The sequence below is a fragment of the Cibotium barometz genome, chromosome 10 (assembly GCF_041138505.1).
Source record: "Cibotium barometz isolate CiBa-2024 chromosome 10, ASM4113850v1, whole genome shotgun sequence".
Taxonomy (NCBI): domain Eukaryota; kingdom Viridiplantae; phylum Streptophyta; class Polypodiopsida; order Cyatheales; family Cibotiaceae; genus Cibotium; species Cibotium barometz.
Genome location: NC_141055.1, coordinates 23,464,017 through 23,480,703, shown reverse-complemented (window position 1 = coordinate 23,480,703; position 16,687 = coordinate 23,464,017).

The following is a 16,687-nucleotide window of genomic DNA, read 5'->3' as shown; positions in this document are numbered from 1 at the left end:
TTCTTTAACAAAAATAGAGTGTCAAATTGGGACTAGGGTAAAGCCATAGGCTTTAATAAATTCCTCAAAAATAAATGTATCTTTCCTAAAGTTCAAAATGGAAAAATCATTTAATAAGATTACAAGCTACTATGCTTGCCAAAAATGAAATGTGATGATCCAAGACATTTCTTCCAAAGTAAACTCTTCAATTCCCATAGTCTTCATCACCTGAAAATATAAGCCCAATTAATTATTAAATTAATCCCACAAATATTAAACAGGCACAAATCATCACCAACTCATGACTACCAGGCGTAAGTACCCCAGGAATCACCTTGCCATACAAACCTAACTGAAATAATCATAGGTGGCCTTAAACATACGTCATATACCGCACGTATTAATATTTATAGTGGTGCCACCCACGATATTAACCTAGCCGGCATGACGCAAGAGTAATCTAGGCGTCCCCAAATTACTCAAGAGGGGATAAATAATATTTTTCTAGAGGACTTAAAATATATTCTCATGACATCCCTCTTGCTTGAGTTTGCAATTGTCCTCAATTGCGGATTTGCTGGGTTTGAAAAGAATGAAGAATTTCAGGGTAAACTCGGAAAAATTTCTCAGGCATCCATTTAGCATCTTCTTGTGGATGATTCTTAAAAGTCAAAAGATATTTGAAGTATTGATTACCTGTTCTTGTTGTTGTTATCTCTTGGTCAATGATAGCATCAGGAACTAGTACTTCTTCCTCTCCTTCAATAAGAGGTGGTTCCTCATATGTTGGTGGATGAGTAGGAAGTGTTCCTCGAAAAGGTTTCAAGAGATGGATATGAAAAGAATTGTGGATATTCCAATTAGATGGAAGCTCTAGTCTATAGGCCACATCATTAATCTTTTGAAGGATTTTAAATGGCCCATAATATCTAGGCGCTAGCTTCACTGCAGGGAATTTTTCCACACTCTTTAATCGACGCTTTTCAATTCTCAAAAGTACATAATCACCTTCTTGAAATGAAAAATCTTTGCGCTTCCTATTTGCTTGAGATGTATACTTCTCTTGAGCTCTTGCAATACAATCACGCACTTCAGATAGAATGCGATCAAAGTCTCTAGCATATTGGTCGGCTGCTTCAATCTTATGAGAGAGTCTAGTAGCCGGAATAGGAAATGCTCTTCCATAGATGATCTCAAATGGTGCTCGACCAGTAGCAGTATGAGGAGTATTATTATAAGCAAATTGGAGTAGGTGTATGTACTTATCCCATGCACTAGGTTGCTGGGAAACATAGGCTCTAAGCATATCAAAGATAGTGCTATTTGTGACTTCGGTTTGTCCATTCGATTCCGGATGGAATGCCGTGGAAAAATCTAACTTAGTGCCCAAGTTTGAGAAAAGAGCAACCCAAAAGTGACTACAAAAACAAAAATTTGCTTAACAAATATGTTCGCGGCTTGCTGAGAAGTTAGTGTCTTTTTACATGGAATGAAATAGGCTTGCTTACTAAATCTGTCCAGTATTGTCCAAATCATGTCATGGTGACTGGAAGTAGTAGGGAAGCCAGTAATGAAGTCCATAGACACTTGTTCCCATGGTCTATCAGGAATAGGTAAAGGCATAAGCAATCCTAAAGCTTTGCCTTTGTAGCTTTTGATTGTTTGACAAATGTTACATTCAGCTACAAACTTAGCTACATCATTCTTCAAATGAGGCCAACAGAATTCTCGAGAAACTACTTGAAGTGTTGCGGAAACTCCTCTATGTCCCACAAATGGTGGTTGGTGCATCTCTTCCAAGACAAGCTATCTGTAAGGTTGAGTAACACACAATCTTTTCTCAAAGAAAAGATAGCCATCATTATGAGAATAACTTCCTTGAGGTGTCCAATTGTTTTCACGCAATTTGATCCATATTTGAGAAAAATCTGGATCAACTTCGTAAGTTTCTTTCATGAGGACAAATGGTTCACTTTCAATTATAGAAATGTTGTTGATATTTGGTCTTCGACTCAAAGCATCGGCAACAACATTTTCTTTTTCAGGTTGATATTGAATCATAGGTTGGAAACTTTGAATGAAAGCTGCCCATTTGATATGCCTATCCGAAATAAGAGGTTGCGTAAGCAAATGCCTAATGCTTTGTTGGTCTGTCTTGATAAGAAATTCAGAGCCCATTAGGTAATGCTTCCAGATTTTCAAAGCATGCACTACTGCTGCTAATTCCTTGTCATAAGTGCTATAATTTTGCTCTGCAGGCTTAAGCTTTCTACTTTGATAAGCAATAGGATGGTTGTCTTGCATAAGAACAGCTCCAAATCCTTTGCCACTAGCATCAGTCACTACTATAAAGAATGGTCTTTGAAAATCAGGTAGTGTGAGAACTGGTGCTTGTGTTAAAGCATTCTTGAGTGTTGCAAAAGATTTATCTTGCTTTTCAGTCCAATTGAGATTTGTAGCTTTCTTAAGGAGTTCAGTCAAAGGATGAGCAATACAAGAGCAAAATTCTTGACGAACTTCCTATAACTACTACATAAGCCAAGAAAAGATCTAAGATCATGTATGTTTCTAGGCGTAGGCCAAGAAGCAATACACTCAATTTTCTTAGGATCTACACGAATCCCTTCGGCCGACACTATATGACCTAAGTATTCAATCTCCTCTTGAAAGAAAGAACTCTTTTCAGGATTGACATACAATTCATTTTCTCTCAAAAGATTGAACACTTGTTCCAAGTGTTGTTCATGCTCTTGTCGATCCTTGCTGTAAACAAGAATGTCATCAAAGAACACTATGACAAAACTTTGAAACTTAAGGAATATGCGATTCATCATACGGTTGAAAGTAGCTGGAGCATTGGTCAAACCAAATGGCATAACCAAAAACTCATAATGACCAGTTTGGGTTCTAAAAGCTGTCTTAAAAATGTCAGATTGAGTCATACGGACTTGATGATACCCAGACTTTAGGTCAATCTTGCTAAAGACCTTTGATCCTCTAAGCTTATCAAGAAGATCATCTACCTTAGGAATAGGATATCTGTTCTTGACAGTAATCTTATTCAATGCACGATAGTCTACACACATTCGGTAAGTTCCGTTCTTCTTCTTAACAAGAAGTACTGGAGCTCCAAAAGGTGAACTACTAGGTCGAATAAGACCTCTCTCTAGCAAGTCTTCTATTTGGCTTTAGATTTCTCTTTGCTCTAAATTGTTGACTCTATAGGGAGCTTTACAAGGCGGGGAATTTCCAGGCAATAAGTCAATACTATGATCCTCACGCCTAGACTTAGGTAATCCTGGAGGCAGATCTTCCATGAAACAGTCACTAAATTTGGAGATAAAAGAATCAAACTTTAGTCTTTTGGATGTGTCCAAGCTGGTTAACCCATACCATATAAGTCTTGTCTCTTTTTCTTAGAACTCTCTTTGCTTGAGTGTGACTCAACAAAGGACTCATTTCTCCTTTGACTTGACACTGGAGGATAATATTTTCATTGTCCTTCCTTAGAGAAATACTATGAGTGTCATAGTCTATAATAGGATTGTATTTGTGTCTCCAAGGCATACCCAAAATTATATCTACCCCTTGTAAAGGTGCAACTAAGAAATCCCTCTTTTCTGTTAAAGGTTTGATGCATAAATCCAAATGTTTCACCTCTTGCATGCAATTATACTTTGTTCCAGTAAATGCTGCTTTGACTTTATAGTGCGTAGGTGAAGAATGAAGATTTAATGCTTTAAGTATCTTTTCAGAAATGAAATCATGTGTACTAGCATCATCATGCAAAATAAGAACTTCATGTTCATTTATCGTTCCTTTTATTTTAAGCAAAGAATGAACATGAGGTTTACCTTCTTGTTCTGAGTAATCTGGATCGGAATTACCCTCTTGCTTGAATGATTCTTCTTCATTGTCGTCTTCTTCAATCATGTTGACTCGAGCTGCTGCTTCTGCTGGTGTTGAATTCTTGGTACGCTCCGGACAATTCGGTGCTATGTGACCTTCTTTGTGGCACTTGAAACATTTGATAGGAGCTGTCTTCGGTTTGCCACCATTGACTTTCTTCATGTTGCCTTTAGCCTCGTCCTTGCCTTTGTCATAACCTGGTTTATACATCTTCTTTGAAGCATAAAAAGATTTAGTAAATGGTTTAGAAGAAGTACCCTCATGTGCTTTAATCTCTTTAGGAAAACCATTTTTACGTTCTGAATTAGTTGCCAAAGATATTGCAGAAGATAGTGAATGAGGTTGAAACATATTCACATCGGCCCTAATGGTAGATCTAAGGCCCGATATGAACTTCCTTTTTTGATCCTTCTCGCTGACTCTATCCACAACCTGCACCTGTAATAAAGTATTCCAGAACTTTTCTACATACTGTGACATAGTCTCCTTTTCCAATTGATGCAAAGTGTCCCATTGGTGCCTAGCTTTGGACTTGAATTGTGAGGGTAAAAAGTGCATTTTAACCAACCGTTGAAATCTTTTCCAAGAATCTGGCTTGTCACACGACCTTGCTTTATTACACTCCACCATAAAGCTGCACTGTCTACCATATGATTGACTGCACATTTAATCTTATCATTCTCTGAAAATTTTTCTCCAGAAAAACAGTCATCTAGTTGACTAAGCCAAGCTAAAATGACCCTAGCATCCTTCTTTCCATCATAATTTTGAAATGTGAAAGCTTTCCGACTAATCTTGGATTCTTTTTGTGACCTTTGTGCTTGCAATGTAGCATTTACAGCCCTTTGAATAGTGTCATCTTCGTCATCAAAAGATAGCGAAGAGTCACGCTTGCGTCTACGATTCGAGAGCTGTCTCTCCAATTCAATACGCTTCTCTCTTTCTTCTACAATTTGATGTTGTAAAGAAAGGAGTTGCTCTTGAATTGATGGTGAGATAGGCAAATCTGCCATAGTGCTTGTGCAAATGATGTAGATAAATAAAATTTTACTTTATTTGATGTAAATAAATAAAGCAAAAATGAGTACTTATCTTGTTTTTCTCCCGCAATTCGATCTTGGTTGAAGCTGAACAAGACGTTGTTCAATGGCTGAATTGAATTCTCGTCGCCTCAAACAAATCCCGAACGATTCCGCGTGATTCAAGAGTCTTGGGCTAGTCGAATTGTTGATGAAATAATTTTTCTGCACTTTGAAACCTGCTGAAACAGTCCTGTAAACCTTGCCCAAACTCTGTAATATTTTTCTGAAATTTTTAGAATTTTTTAGAAGCGATTTCAGAATTTTCTGGTCTTTTCTAGGCAATTTTCAAGCTTTTTAAAACCTGTAAATCACTTTTCTGCACCCAGAAATTTTCAGAATTGGAAACCTTTGAATTTCTCTTGAAATTTGGAAATAGGGAAAAGTAGAGGTTCAAAAAGTGATGTGACTTGCATAGGGATTGGGAAAAGTGAGCTTGATTAGGATTAAGAGAGAGATTAGCTTATGGAGTAATTAGCTCTTTGAGCTATTTTTTTTTATTTCTCCTCTCCACGTGTTTTGCGCCAGCAGGCTGCCGCCGTGTGCCTCTTGTCCAAAAGCTTTTTTGAGATTTATTTAATAACTTTTTACATGCTTAATCTGCTCCATCCATTATAGGTTTGCTCAACCTTGAAGCTTTCTGATTTCTGAGAGATACCCGTGAGGTTTTTGGCTATGAGGATTTCATCCATACGGTCAGATTTTGATTTCACTGAGTATTTGGAAAAACCGCTTTTTGATAGAGAGGGATGGTTTTGCAGGGTGGTGAGTGGGTTTGAGAGTAGATCTAGTTTTGAATCTTTGACCTTTGGGTAAAGACCTGCAAAACACCCTTCTGTCCACCCACTGGATAAATTCCTGCACTTTGTTGATTTTTGAGAAGTTGAAGCCCTTTCCTACCTTCTCCACAAATCTCCTAGCCCAAGCTCTGATACCACTGCAACCGGAATCTTATTCTAGGAATTGATTATGGAAAAGTAGAGAATTAATTCAATCATAAAAACCATTGCTTGTAAGCTTCAACTAAATCAAATCAATTGAAAAATTAAACACTTAAACAAAAATACTTAGCTCCAAAAAGACCATATTGGGTGCAATCTTCCCCCCTCTTGTGCGTGGCCTCTCCCCACACAAGAGTATTTCTTTATTAGCTTTCCTTTTCACCAAAAATTAGGCCATAGCCCCCAAAATACAAGATGTGCTTTTTAGAGAGCACGGCACTCTTCTTTAACAAAAATAGAGTGTCAAATTGGGACTAGGGTAAAGCCATAGGCTTTAATAAATTCCTCAAAAATAAATGTATCTTTCCTAAAGTTCAAAATGGAAAAATCATTTAATAAGATTACAAGCTACTATGCTTGCCAAAAATGAAATGTGATGATCCAAGACATTTCTTCCAAAGTAAACTCTTCAATTCCCATAGTCTTCATCACCTGAAAATATAAGCCCAATTAATTATTAAATTAATCCCACAAATATTAAACAGGCACAAATCATCACCAACTCATGACTACCAGGCGTAAGTACCCCAGGAATCACCTTGCCATACAAACCTAACTGAAATAATCATAGGTGGCCTTAAACATACGTCATATACCGCACGTATTAATATTTATAGTGGTGCCACCCACGATATTAACCTAGCCGGCATGACGCAAGAGTAATCTAGGCGTCCCCAAATTACTCAAGAGGGGATAAATAATATTTTTCTAGAGGACTTAAAATATATTCTCATGACATCCCTCTTGCTTGAGTTTGCAATTGTCCTCAATTGCGGATTTGCTGGGTTTGAAAAGAATGAAGAATTTCAGGGTAAACTCGGAAAAATTTCTCAGGCATCCATTTAGCATCTTCTTGTGGATGATTCTTAAAAGTCAAAAGATATTTGAAGTATTGATTACCTATTCTTGTTGTTGTTATCTCTTGGTCAATGATAGCATCAGGAACTAGTACTTCTTCCTCTCCTTCAATAAGAGGTGGTTCCTCATATGTTGGTGGATGAGTAGGAAGTGTTCCTCGAAAAGGTTTCAAGAGATGGATATGAAAAGAATTGTGGATATTCCAATTAGATGGAAGCTCTAGTCTATAGGCCACATCATTAATCTTTTGAAGGATTTTAAATGGCCCATAATATCTAGGCGCTAGCTTCACTGCAGGGAATTTTTCCACACTCTTTAATCGACGCTTTTCAATTCTCAAAAGTACATAATCACCTTCTTGAAATGAAAAATCTTTGCGCTTCCTATTTGCTTGAGATGTATACTTCTCTTGAGCTCTTGCAATACAATCACGCACTTCAGATAGAATGCGATCAAAGTCTCTAGCATATTGGTCGGCTGCTTCAATCTTATGAGAGAGTCTAGTAGCCGGAATAGGAAATGCTCTTCCATAGATGATCTCAAATGGTGCTCGACCAGTAGCAGTATGAGGAGTATTATTATAAGCAAATTGGAGTAGGTGTATGTACTTATCCCATGCACTAGGTTGCTGGGAAACATAGGCTCTAAGCATATCTAAGATAGTGCTATTTGTGACTTCGGTTTGTCCATTCGATTCCGGATGGAATGCCGTGGAAAAATCTAACTTAGTGCCCAAGTTTGAGAAAAGAGCAACCCAAAAGTGACTACAAAATTTAGAATCTCTATCAGAAACTATCACTTTGCGTAGACCATGATGAACAAAAATCTGCTTAGCAAATATGTTCGTGGCTTGCTGAGAAGTTAGTGTCTTTTTACATGGAATGAAATAGGCTTGCTTACTAAATCTGTCCACTATTGTCCAAATCATGTCATGGTGACTGGAAGTAGTAGGGAAGCCAGTAATGAAGTCCATAGACACTTGTTCCCATGGTCTATCAGGAATAGGTAAAGGCATAAGCAATCCTAAAGCTTTGCCTTTGTAGCTTTTGATTGTTTGACAAATGTTACATTCAGCTACAAACTTAGCTACATCATTCTTCAAATGAGGCCAATAGAATTCTCGAGAAACTACTTGAAGTGTTGCGGAAACTCCTCTATGTCCCACAAATGGTGGTTGGTGCATCTCTTCCAAGACAAGCTGTCTGTAAGGTTGAGTAACACACAATCTTTTCTCAAAGAAAAGATAGCCATCATTATGAGAATAACTTCCTTGAGGTGTCCAATTGTTTTCACGCAATTTGATCCATATTTGAGAAAAATCTGGATCAACTTCGTAAGTTTCTTTCATGAGGACAAATGGTTCACTTTCAATTATAGAAATGTTGTTGATATTTGGTCTTCGACTCAAAGCATCGGCAACAACATTTTCTTTTCCAGGTTGATATTGAATCATAGGTTGGAAACTTTGAATAAAAGCTGCCCATTTGATATGCCTATCTGAAATAAGAGGTTGCGTAAGCAAATGCCTAATGCTTTGTTGGTCTGTCTTGATAAGAAATTCAGAGCCCATTAGGTAATGCTTCCAGATTTTCAAAGCATGCACTATTGTTGCTAATTCCTTGTCATAAGTGCTATAATTTTGCTCTGCAGGCTTAAGCTTTCTACTTTGACAAGCAATAGGATGGTTGTCCTGCATAAGAACAGCTCCAAATCCTTTGCCACTAGCATCAGTCACTACTATAAAGAATGGTCTTTGAAAATCAGGTAGTGTGACTTCAGATAGAATGCGATCAAAGTCTCTAGCATATTGGTCGGCTGCTTCAATCTTATGAGAGAGTCTAGTAGCCGGAATAGGCAATGCTCTTCCATAGATGATCTCAAATGGTGCTCGACCAGTAGCAGTATGAGGAGTATTATTATAAGCAAATCGGAGTAGGTGTATGTACTTATCCCATGCACTAGGTTGCTGGGAAACATAGGCTCTAAGCATATCTAAGATAGTGCTATTTGTGACTTCGGTTTGTCCATTCGATTCCGGATGGAATGCCGTGGAAAAATCTAACTTAGTGCCCAAGTTTGAGAAAAGAGCAACCCAAAAGTGACTACAAAATTTAGAATCTCTATCAGAAACTATCACTTTGCGTAGACCATGATGAACAAAAATCTGCTTAACAAATATGTTCGTGGCTTGCTGAGAAGTTAGTGTCTTTTTACATGGAATGAAATAGGCTTGCTTACTAAATCTGTCCACTATTGTCCAAATCATGTCATGGTGACTGGAAGTAGTAGGGAAGCCAGTAATGAAGTCCATAGACACTTGTTCCCATGGTCTATCAAGAATAGGTAAAGGCATAAGCAATCCTAAAGCTTTGCCTTTGTAGCTTTTGATTGTTTGACAAATGTTACATTCAGCTACAAACTTAGCTACATCATTCTTCAAATGAGGCCAATAGAATTCTCGAGAAACTACTTGAAGTGTTGCGGAAACTCCTCTATGTCCCACAAATGGTGGTTGGTGCATCTCTTCCAAGACAAGCTGTCTGTAAGGTTGAGTAACACACAATCTTTTCTCAAAGAAAAGATAGCCATCATTATGAGAATAACTTCCTTGAGGTGTCCAATTGTTTTCACGCAATTTGATCCATATTTGAGAAAAATCTGGATCAACTTCGTAAGTTTCTTTCATGAGGACAAATTGTTCACTTTCAATTATAGAAATGTTGTTGATATTTGGTCTTCGACTCAAAGCATCGGCAACAACATTTTCTTTTCCAGGTTGATATTGAATCATAGGTTGGAAACTTTGAATAAAAGCTGCCCATTTGATATGCCTATATGAAATAAGAGGTTGCGTAAGCAAATGCCTAATGCTTTGTTGGTCTGTCTTGATAAGAAATTCAGAGCCCATTAGGTAATGCTTCCAGATTTTCAAAGCATGCACTATTGTTGCTAATTCCTTGTCATAAGTGCTATAATTTTGCTCTGCAGGCTTAAGCTTTCTACTTTGACAAGCAATAGGATGGTTGTCCTGCATAAGAACAGCTCCAAATCCTTTGCCACTAGCATCAGTCACTACTATAAAGAATGGTCTTTGAAAATCAGGTAGTGTGACTTCAGATAGAATGCGATCAAAGTCTCTAGCATATTGGTCGGCTGCTTCAATCTTATGAGAGAGTCTAGTAGCCGGAATAGGCAATGCTCTTCCATAGATGATCTCAAATGGTGCTCGACCAGTAGCAGTATGAGGAGTATTATTATAAGCAAATCGGAGTAGGTGTATGTACTTATCCCATGCACTAGGTTGCTGGGAAACATAGGCTCTAAGCATATCTAAGATAGGGCTATTTGTGACTTCGGTTTGTCCATTCAATTTTGGATGGAATGCCGTGGAAAAATCTAACTTAGTGCCCAAGTTTGAGAAAAGAGCAACCCAAAAGTGACTACAAAATTTAGAATCTCTATCAGAAACTATCACTTTGCGTAGACCATGATGAACAAAAATCTGCTTAACAAATATGTTCGTGGCTTGCTGAGAAGTTAGTGTCTTTTTACATGGAATGAAATAGGCTTGCTTACTAAATCTGTCCACTATTGTCCAAATCATGTCATGGTGACTGGAAGTAGTAGGGAAGCCAGTAATGAAGTCCATAGACACTTGTTCCCATGGTCTATCAAGAATAGGTAAAGGCATAAGCAATCCTAAAGCTTTGCCTTTGTAGCTTTTGATTGTTTGACAAATGTTACATTCAGCTACAAACTTAGCTACATCATTCTTCAAATGAGGCCAATAGAATTCTCGAGAAACTACTTGAAGTGTTGCGAAAACTCCTCTATGTCCCACAAATGGTGGTTGGTGCATCTCTTCCAAGACAAGTTGTCTGTAAGGTTGAGTAACACACAATCTTTTCTCAAAGAAAAGATAGCCATCATTATGAGAATAACTTCCTTGAGGTGTCCAATTGTTTTCACGCAATTTGATCCATATTTGAGAAAAATCTGGATCAACTTCGTAAGTTTCTTTCATGAGGACAAATGGTTCACTTTCAATTATAGAAATGTTGTTGATATTTGGTCTTCGACTCAAAGCATCGGCAACAACATTTTCTTTTCCAGGTTGATATTGAATCATAGGTTGGAAACTTTGAATGAAAGCTGCCCATTTGATATGCCTATCTGAAATAAGAGGTTGCGTAAGCAAATGCCTAATGCTTTGTTGGTCTGTCTTGATAAGAAATTCAGAGCCCATTAGGTAATGCTTCCAGATTTTCAAAGCATGCACTACTGCTGCTAATTCCTTGTCATAAGTGCTATAATTTTGCTCTGCAGGCTTAAGCTTTCTACTTTGATAAGCAATAGGATGGTTGTCTTGCATAAGAACAGCTCCAAATCCTTTGCCACTAGCATCAGTCACTACTATAAAGAATGGTCTTTGAAAATCAGGTAGTGTGACTTCAGATAGAATGCGATCAAAGTCTCTAGCATATTGGTCGGCTGCTTCAATCTTATGAGAGAGTCTAGTAGCCGGAATAGGCAATGCTCTTCCATAGATGATCTTAAATGGTGCTCGACCAGTAGCAGTATGAGGAGTATTATTATAAGCAAATTGGAGTAGGTGTATGTACTTATCCCATGCACTAGGTTGCTGGGAAACATAGGCTCTAAGCATATCAAAGATAGTGCTATTTGTGACTTCGGTTTGTCCATTCGATTTCGGATGGAATGCCGTGGAAAAATCTAACTTAGTGCCCAAGTTTGAAAAAAGAGCAACCCAAAAGTGACTCTCTATCAGAAACTATCACTTTGGGTAGACCATGATGAACAAAAATTTGCTTAACAAATATGTTCGCGGCTTGCTGAGAAGTTAGTGTCTTTTTACATGGAATGAAATAGGCTTGCTTACTAAATCTGTCCACTATTATCCAAATCATGTCATGGTGACTGGAAGTAGTAGGGAAGCCAGTAATGAAGTCCATAGACACTTGTTCCCATGGTCTATCAGGAATAGGTAAAGGCATAAGCAATCCTAAAGCTTTGCCTTTGTAGCTTTTGATTGTTTGACAAATGTTACATTCAACTACAAACTTAGCTACATCATTCTTCAAATGAGGCCAATAGAATTCTCGAGAAACTACTTGAAGTGTTGCAGAAACTCCTCTATGTCCCACAAATGGTGGTTGGTGCATCTCTTCCAAGACAAGCTGTCTGTAAGGTTGAGTAACACACAATTTTTTCTCAAAGAAAAGATAGCCATCATTATGAGAATAACTTCCTTGAGGTGTCCAATTGTTTTCACGCAATTTGATCCATATTTGAGAAAAATCTGGATCAACTTCGTAAGTTTCTTTCATGAGGACAAATGGTTCACTTTCAATTATAGAAATGTTGTTGATATTTGATCTTCGACTCAAAGCATCGGCAACAACATTTTCTTTTTCAGGTTGGAAACTTTGAATGAAAGCTGCCCATTTGATATGCCTATCCGAAATAAGAGGTTGCGTAAGCAAATGCCTAATGCTTTGTTGGTCTGTCTTGATAAGAAATTCAGAGCCCATTAGGTAATGCTTCCAGATTTTCAAAGCATGCACTACTGCTGCTAATTCCTTGTCATAAGTGCTATAATTTTGCTCTGCAAGCTTAAGCTTTCTACTTTGATAAGCAATAGGATGGTTGTCTTGCATAAGAACAGCTCCAAATCCTTTGCCACTAGCATCAGTCACTACTATAAAGAATGGTCTTTGAAAATGAGGTAGTGTGAGAACTGGTGCTTGTGTTAAAGCATTCTTGAGTGTTGCAAAAGATTTATCTTGCTTTTCAGTCCAATTGAGATTTGTAGCTTTCTTAAGGAGTTCAGTCAAAGGATGAGCAATACAAGCAAAATTCTTGACGAACTTCCTATAATAACTACATAAGCCAAGAAAAGATCTAAGATCATGTATGTTTCTAAGCGTAGGCCAAGAAGCAATACACTCAATTTTCTTAGGATCTACACGAATCCCTTCGGCCGACACTATATGACCTAAGTATTCAATCTCCTCTTGAAAGAAAGAACTCTTTTCAGGATTGACATACAATTCATTTTCTCTCAAAAGATTGAACACTTGTTCCAAGTGTTGTTCATGCTCTTGTCGATCCTTGTTGAAAACAAGAATGTCATCAAAGAACACTATAACAAAACTTTGAAACTTAAGAAATATGCGATTCATCATACAGCTGAAAGTAGCTGGAGCATTGGTCAAACCAAATGGCATAACCAAAAACTTATAATGACCAGTTTGGGTTCTAAAAGCTATCTTGAAAATGTCAGATTGAGTCATACGGACTTGATGATACCCAGACTTTAGGTCAATCTTGCTAAAGACCTTTGATCCTCTAAGCTTATCAAGAAGATCATCTACCCTAAGAATAGGATATTTGTTCTTGACAGTAATCTTATTCAATGCACGATAGTCTACACACATTCGGTAAGTTCCGTTCTTCTTCTTAACAAGAAGTACTGGAGCTCCAAAAGGTAAACTACTAGGTCAAATAAGACCTCTCTCTAGCAAGTCTTCTATTTGGCTTTGGATTTCTCTTTGCTCTAAATTGTTGACTCTATAGGGAGCTTTACAAGGCGGGGAATTTCCAGGCAATAAGTCAATACTATGATCCTCAGGCCTAGACTTAGGTAATCCTGGAGGCAGATCTTCCATGAAACAGTCACTAAATTTGGAGATAAAAGAATCAAACTTTGGTCTTTTGGATGTGTCCAACTCAGCATCAAGCTGGTTAACCCATACCATATAAGTCTTGTCTCTTTTTCTTAGAGCTCTCTTTGCTTGAGTGTGACTCAACAAAGGACTCATTTCTCCTTTGACTTGACATTGGAGGATAATATTTTCATTGTCCTTCCTTGGAGAAATACTGTGAGTGTCATAGTCTATAATAGGATTGTATTTGTGACTCCAAGGCATACCCAAAATTATATCTACCTCTTGTAAAGGTGCAACTAAGAAATCCCTCTTTTCTGTTAAAGGTTTGATGCATAAATCCAAATCTTTCACCTCTTGCATGCAATTATACTTTGTTCCAGTAAATGCTGCTTTGACTTTATAGTGCGTAGGTGAAGAATAAAGATTTAATGCTTTAAGTATCTTTTCAGAAATGAAATCATGTGTACTAGCATCATCATGCAAAATAAGAACTTCATGTTCATTTATCGTTCCTTTTATTTTAAGCAAAGAATGAACATGAGGTTTACCTTCTTGTTCTGAGTAATCTGGATCGGAATTACCCTCTTGCTTGAATGATTCTTCTTCATTGTCGTCTTCTTCAATCATGTTGACTCGAGCTGCTGCTGCTGGTGTTGAATTCTTGGTACGCTCCGGACAATTCGGTGCTATGTGACCTTCTTTGTGACACTTGAAACATTTGATAAGAGATGTCTTCGGTTTGCCACCATTGACTTTCTTCATGTTGCCTTTAGCCTCGTCCTTGCCTTTGTCATAACCTGGTTTATACATCTTCTTTGAAGCATAAAAAGATTTAGTAAATGGTTTAGAAGAAGTACCCTCATGTGCTTTAATCTCTTTAGGAAAACCATTTTTACGTTCTGAATTAGTTGCCAAAGATATTGCAGAAGATAGTGAATGAGGTTGAAACATATTCACATCGGCCCTAATGGTAGATCTAAGGCCCGATATGAACTTCCTTTTTTGATCCTTCTCGCTGACTCTATCCACAACCTGCACCTGTAATAAAGTATTCCAGAACTTTTCTACATACTGTGACATAGTCTCCTTTTCCAATTGATGCAAAGTGTCCCATTGGTGCCTAACTTTGGACTTGAATTGTGAGGGTAAAAAGTACTTTTTAACCAACCGTTGAAATCTTTTCCAAGAATCTGGCTTGTCACACGACCTTGCTTTATTACACTCCACCATAAAGCTGCACTGTCTACCATATGATTGACTGCACATTTAATCTTATCATTCTCTGAAAATTTTTCTCCAGAAAAACAGTCATCTAGTTGACTAAGCCAAGCTAAAATGACCCTAGCATCCTTCTTTCCATCATAATTTTGAAATGTGAAAGCTTTTCGACTAATCTTGGATTCTTTTTGTGACCTTTGTGCTTGCAATGTAGCATTTACAGCCCTTTGAATAGTGTCATCTTCGTCATCAAAAGATAGCGAAGAGTCACGCTTGCGTCTACGATTCGAGAGCTGTCTCTCCAATTCAATACGATTCTCTCTTTCTTCTACAATTTGATGTTGTAAAGAAAGGAGTTGCTCTTGAATTGATGGCGAGATAGGCAAATCTGCCATAGTGCTTGTGCAAATGATGTAGATAAATAAAATTTTACTTTATTTGATGTAAATAAATAAAGCAAAAATGAGTACTTATCTTGTCTTTCTCCCGCAATTCGATCTTGGTTGAAGCTGAACAAGACGTTGTTCAATGGCTGAATTGAATTCTCGTCGCCTCAAACAAATCGCGAACGATTCCGCGTGATTCAAGAGTCTTGGGCTAGTCGAATTGTTGATGAAATAATTTTTCTACACTTTGAAACCTGTTGAAACAGTCTTGTAAACCTTGCCCAAACTCTGTAATATTTTTTTGAAATTTTTAGAATTTTTTAGAAGCGATTTCGGAATTTTCTGGTCTTTTCTAGGCAATTTTCAAGCTTTTTAAAACCTGTAAATCACTTTTCTGCACCCAAAAATTTTCGGAATTGGAAACCTTTGAATTTCTCTTCAAATTTGCAAATATGGAAAAGTAGAGGTTCAAAAAGTGATGTGACTTGCATAGGGATTGGGAAAAGTGAGCTTGATTAGGATTAAGAGAGAGATTAGCTTATGGAGTAATTAGCTCTTTGAGCTATTTTTTTTTATTTCTCCTCTCCAAGCGTTTTGCGTCGACAGGCTGCCGCCGTGCACCTCTTGTCCAAAAGCTTTTTTGAGATTTATTTAATAACTTTTTACATGCTTAATCTGCTCCATCCATTATAGGTTTGCTCAACCTTGAAGCTTTCTGATTTCTGAGAGATACCCGTGAGGTTTTTGGCTATGAGGATTTCATCCATACGATCAGATTTTGATTTCACTGAGTATTTGAAAAAACCGCTTTTTGATAGAGAGGAATGGTTTTGCAAGGTGGTGAGTGGGTTTGAGAGTAGATCTAGTTTTGAATCTTTGACCTTTGGGTAAAGACCTGCAAAACACCCTTCTGTCCACTGGATAAATTCCTGCACTTTGTTGATTTTTAAGAAGTTGAAGCCCTTTCCTACCTTCTTCACAAATCTCCTAGCCCAAGCTCTGATACCACTGCAACCGGAATCTTATTCTAGGAATTGATTGTGAAAAAGTAGAGAATTAATTCAATCATAAAAACCATTGCTTGTAAGCTTCAACTAAATCAAATCAATTGAAAAATTAAACACTTAAACAAAAATACTTAGCTCCAAAAAGACCATATTGGGTGCAATCTTCCCCCCTCTTGTACGTGGTCTCTCCCCACACAAGAGTATTTCTTTATTAGCTTTCCTTTTCACCAAAAATTAGGCCATAATCCCCAAAATACAAGATGTGCTTTTTAGAGAGCACGATACTCTTCTTTAACAAAAATAGAGTATCAAATTGGGACTAGAGTAAAGCCATAGGCTTTAATAAATTCCACAAAAATAAATGTATCTTTCCTAAAGTTTAAAATGAAAAAATCATTTAATAAGATTACAAACTACTATGCTTGCCAAAAATAAAATGTGATGATCCAAGACATTTCTTCCAAAGTAAACTCTTCAATTCCCATAGTCTTTATCACCTGAAAATATAAGCCCAATTAATTATTAAATTAATCCCACAAATATTAAACAGGCACAAAT